Below are 6,071 nucleotides of genomic sequence, written 5' to 3' on the forward strand. Positions count from 1 at the left end.
CATCAAAGTTGTTGGAAACACAAACCCACATTTTAAGATCAAATTCCTTTGTCACTTCATCTTCATAAACATGTTGCAAGAGAGCTGTCTTTCCCATACCACCATGGCCCACTATAGATAGAAGAAAAATGTTTCTGTACAAATCAGTTCCCCGATGCTCATTTGATGGCTTCCTCAACCACTGCACAACAGATTCCTGATCCTTGCCCCGCCCAATGAGATCATTTTTAGGCAAATATCCCGCTTCACGTGCTCCTTGCAGCTCAAGCTGCTGCTTCTGAAGCTCCTGCTTTGCGTGTTGTACAAGATGAAAGAAAGTATAAACACCATTTGTTGAAACTCTATTAAGTTTCTGCACAACCGCCTCAAGTTTCTTCAAGTTGGGATCAATTTTGAGAGCACGTTTGCCAATTTTGACAAGTCTTTTCTTCGTGGATTTCATGATGGAATGCACCCTTCTCAGCTTCTTGTTTTTGGTCAGCTGCTTTTCAAGTTCCATGTACTCCAGCTCATCAACCACGTCATCTGCATCATCAATGGCATCTCGTAGCTGCCATAGCCATTTGTTAAGAGACGGATTTTGGTATGTGATCTGCTCTTGGCTGGAAGCAAAGTGGACGACAGCTTGGATCTGGGGGAGATTCTCTTGCAGCTTTACCAGCTCCTCCTTCATGCCTGTCTGCCATCTGACTTGTTCTTTCAGGTAACGGAAGCCAGCGCTGATGATCTTCTCCATAATTGGATCAAGAAACATATCCGCCATGGCAACGACGATCGATGTAGGGCAAAACAACTGAACAGTAAGAAACAAAAAAGGGTATTGGAAGAGATGCGGATACGATACTCTACTGGCTCGCAACGATATCCTGCTGGTTAGGATAAGGCGATTCACACGTACTCCAATATAAAATTTTTTAGTTGAGAAACTAAGCTTTCAACCAATAAATTAAGATGAATTTCAACCAATAAATTAAGATGAATTGTGTCATAAATCAATTTTTACTTCTTATTGAAAATAAAATTTCTTTAAAAAAAATCTTGTACTGAAAACATTATTTTAACAAATAATAAAAAAAACTATGTCAAACAAAACTTAAGATGCTAAATAATCATTAGTTGACTATTTTCTAAATCAGTCTTTAAATATAAATTTTTTTTTTAAAATAAAAATGTTTTATTAAAAAATCATTTTATAAAACCTAATTTTTGGAATGCCTTGAAGCTTCAAGATTGAATATTTTTCATCATGAGACTAAATTGTTCTTCTTCAAATCTTCAATTTAATATTTAGATGCATATTTGCATAAATATTTGCATGGTGAATTGTCATGGATTTAACCACACCATTTAATAGTTAATGGAACTTTTATTTGGTTCGGTCACATGACGTAGCTCTACATTCGGCCACCAGTAGAATCGCGCCACGCATTTTCACTATTTACCGCGCGCCCCGACAACCCGACCCGGAACGGACCCAGGATGGCTCGGTATTTCTCGATTTTGTTAGATATTGCTCGGTATTGCTAGGTATTGGTCGATTTTGCTCGACAATAACCAATACCGAGCAAATACCGAGCAATACCGAGCAAATACCGAACAATACTGAGCAAATACCGAGTAATACCGAGCAATACCGAGTTGTAACGAGTTTTTCTAGAAAAACTCGGTACAACTCGGTATTACTCTGTATTGGTCTTCACAGAGCAGTATTTCTCGTTATTGCCAAGCAAAACCTAGCAATACCGAGTAATACCTCGCAATACGCGAACATAGCATTCCCGGGTTCTGATCCGAGTTAAGTCGTCGGACCGCGCGGTAAAGAGTAAGAGCACGTGACGACATGTTATTGACGGCCGAATGTAGCTCTACATCCGGTCAGAGGACGTAATAATTGTTCTAGTTGAATTAATGAGCCTTCATTCTTATCTTGTTTGCTTCATCATTGCTTTGTTTTTTGAGTGAGAGTTGTATTGTAGTGATAATGATAGTTTATTATGAATGCAAATTAAGTCTAAAGAATTAAATCTACTGCTTCTAAGATTTTTTTTTAGCCCGCAAAGGGGCAAATCTATTACTAATAGAAATTACAAGCCTTAAAGAACAGACAACTCTTTAAAAGAACAAACTTTGAATAAAACCTACGAGCCGATGTTCATCCTATTACAAGTAAGCAAAAGAAAAAAGCCAACAAAATAAAGCTACCACCGCACGAAAGGAAACCCAAATCTTCGAGCCACCCAAAGCACCACTAGAAGAAACCCAAGGGTCCAAGCAACATTGGCGATGAAAAATACACAAACCAAAACAAGTGCATCCAGCTAAAAGGACTCAGTCTGGTAATCCTCCATCCACCGAGTAGCAAAGAAATTACCATCCATTAGCAGTTGAAAGCCACACCAACCACTAAAATCTGAGCAAAGAGAAAACCACGCTAACCACTTAGGTTGCCAACTCGGGGATAAGCATAATTGCCTCATCATAGTCCAAACATCAACATCAAAGCCAAGCCAAAACAATCACAGAAAAAATTTACATTTTTTTCTTAGATTTACTATTAGATCTCTTTCCAGCGCCAGATGAAACATATCGTCTAGCCATAAATATATAAATATCTTGTGAATCTTGAAATTCATTTTCAATCTCATCAACATCACCATCGGACACATTCAACCAATCAGAATGACCCACACAAGACTTACTCGAAAACAACGCCAAATGGGCATTTAACTCCACATTAGACATGACCGAAATAGGAATATCAACAAAAGTTATCGACATAGCCAAAAGTTAATTGAAGGGTTACCAGCATCACCAACCATAGTATCCAAACAAAATTCTTCGTCATCAACAACATCACCAATGATAGGAGAAGTTACCGGGGAGGGGGGAGATGGGGACGAAACATTTTTCACCAATTAGCCACCCACATTAGAATCAATACCCACATTCCCCAAATTGTTACAATTTCCCTCCTCAAGAGAAATCACACATGCTACGGAATTCGAAACATTACCACCAATCACAGACCCAGAAATCAAAACAGCCGGGCTCTCAGAGACCAGAGCCACCGGTCTAACCTCACAGCCAACATCCATAGATTCCATCAGAAGGCAACTATCCCTCCCAGCCTCCGCCTCAGTAATATCCAACAAAGAAACCACCACAGCATTAATATTAGCAACATAAGATGGAGTCATTGGCAGCACAACAATAGATAGATTTTGTTCAAGTTCAACAACCACAGGGAAATTGACTCCAACATCCGCCCCCTCCACAAACATAATAAAAGAAGCATTAACTACATTCACCCTAGGCAACTCGCACGGGATAGAAGAGGGGACAGGAAGGGATTTAGCAATAATATTAAGATGGAGATGTAAAATATGGCATTCATCTTTCGAATGACCTAAAGAATTACAGTGCACACAATATTGAGCGAGATCTTCCTAAATCTACTGCTTCTAAGATTATAACCGAAGAATGTTCCTACTTATTATATCACAATGGATTATTATTAGGTTTAAATAAGGAGTGGGGATCGTACAAAAAAAAAAAACATTCTCCAAATTGTTAATTGAATTTCAACCATTTGATTCACAAATTGAATAGATATAAAAATGCAAAAATTGAAAATAACCAAATTAACTTAACTAATTTGAAGTAAATTAGATTTAGTCGAAATCAGTTTGGTTGATATTAGTCTTATGTGATTGAATTAGATCAACTGAATTCATTTTAATGAAATTCAATTTAATTAGATGTGAACTAGTTCAATTTGAATTGATCGAGCTCAGTTTAAATTAATTTAATGCAAATAAAATTTTACTTATTCTCAATTTGAACCGACTTGGCTCGATTTAACACTTTGCACAAGCCTTCAACGTAACATCAAGGAAGTAAATGAAAATAATAATAATAAAGCTTTCTTGAATATTTTTTTGCTTTTGCTGGCAGGTAAGCTTCCCTATCTTGCAATGAATTTGATGACATTAAGGTCTAGAGGACGTCACATATATACATGCAGTCATGCAGAAAGACATAGTTTTCTGCCACTTAAAAATTTAAATCACATAGCTCCAAAAGCATGTCACATGCACAAAGATAGCTTTGTCTGCCCCATAGTAATGGAGATCCACCCACCTGCTACTCTCCTAAATTTATTTTACTTTAATGCCATCAATTCATTGATGAAGACTCTTCAATTCTTTTGTCGACTTAGTATTGTAGATTAGTTGGGTTTTTTTTTTACTACAGTTGAGATATTTTGATAATTTTTTAACTGAGTTTAATTATATTATATTTAATAAAATGTATTGAAATATATGTAAATATGACGTGATGTTGGGGCCTGAGGGCTATTGAGATAGGATTCTATTATACCTGGGTTTAAGGGAAGACGAGGTGGAAATTTGTTAACGAAGATATATAAAAATTTGGGGTTGAGAGTCATTTTAATAATCAATCACTATGAAATATCTGGTTATAATTCAATAGATTTTAGTTCAGCTTTCATAATTATTTAAATACTTTTTAAATATTTTTATGAAGTTTAGTCTCAAGTACTTCAGTTTTAGTTTATATAAATTATTTCAGTTTATTATTAAGCCGTAATATTTTTTGTTCTTTTAATTTCAGTTATTGATTTATGTTTTAGAGTACGAGTCTACTGAGCTGTGTTAGCTTAATCATATTTTTACTTTCATTTTCGGGCCACAAAAAAGATAAGGAGTGAACTAAATAGTTTTAGATAACATATTCATATATATGTTGTAGGTATGCTTTTTGGATTGATTGATTTTTTTTTACAGGCTTTACTTTTATTTTGTTATGTGTATTTATTGACAAGCGCTATTATAGACATCTAAAATTGTATATGTATTTTTGGATGATAATTAAAAAAAATTCAATTTTGAGATTCAACAGGATTTGACTCCAATTACTGATTTCAGTTTTATTCTGCTCCTAATTTAAAAACTTTGGCCAAAAATTAATTATTTTTAACATGTGATGATTTACAGTCCACAATGCAGCTCATCTTGATCAGTTGATTGGGAGCTTTGACTACTAATTAAGAGTCCATGGATTGAGTATTTCAAGGATGGCCTGTTTGTGAGTTTGAGGCTTTGTTTGAGACAATTTTCAAACAGCTTTTGTGTACAAAAATTTTTAGAACAAGAAATTTTTTTACTGAAAAGTTATTTTAGAAAGTAAGAAGAAAGCTGCCCCAAATGAAGCTTGACTTAATTGGCCTAAATATAAAAAAAACATTCCATAAGCATAATTAATTGATATTAACCACAACTAAGTGGACTTTTTGCTTCTATTACTAATTTATGTTATTATTCTGCTCCTTTAAAAAAATTACCAAAAAATAATTATTTATAATATGTAATGATTTATAGTCCCCAATGCAGCTCATCTTGATCTATTGGTTTGTAGTTTTGACTATCAATTAAGAGTTCTTAAATTGAGTATTTCAAAGGTGACGTATTTGTGAGTTCAAGGCTTTGTTTGAGACAGTTTTACATACTTATTTCTAATACAAATTTTTTAGAAATAATTTTTTTTTTCACTAAAAAATAGCTTTGGAAAGCTGGAAGAAAGCTACCCAAATGAAGCCTAACTTAATTGGCCTAAATATCTAAAAAAAAAAAAAAATTACAGCCCTCAAGCATCATTAATTGACATTAACCACAATTATGTGGAGTTTTTGCTACTCTTGTTAATATGAGGTTTTTGTTTTAGAACAAGCAAATTAATTAAAACATGATATTCACAAACAATGAGATCAGCCAAGTTAGGATCATTTACAATCCTAAAGCCCTTTTAATTCATTTTGATGTTGATTAATGCTTCGTGCTATAAATGAATTAAATCAAGCTAAGGACTATAATGTTCTTATTTTTATATCAAATTACTTGAATTTAAAATCTTAAGCAAATTTATTTACAAGTTTTCTTTTTGAATAACTTAACTGAATATACAATCGATATTAATAATTTAAACAGATTAAAAAAAGTTTAAATCTGGCCATTTAACTAATTATTATTATTATTATTATTATTATATAT

Source organism: Dendrobium catenatum, unplaced genomic scaffold (genome assembly GCF_001605985.2).
Source record: "Dendrobium catenatum unplaced genomic scaffold, ASM160598v2 fragScaff_scaffold_231, whole genome shotgun sequence".
In the NCBI taxonomy this organism is placed as follows: domain Eukaryota; kingdom Viridiplantae; phylum Streptophyta; class Magnoliopsida; order Asparagales; family Orchidaceae; genus Dendrobium; species Dendrobium catenatum.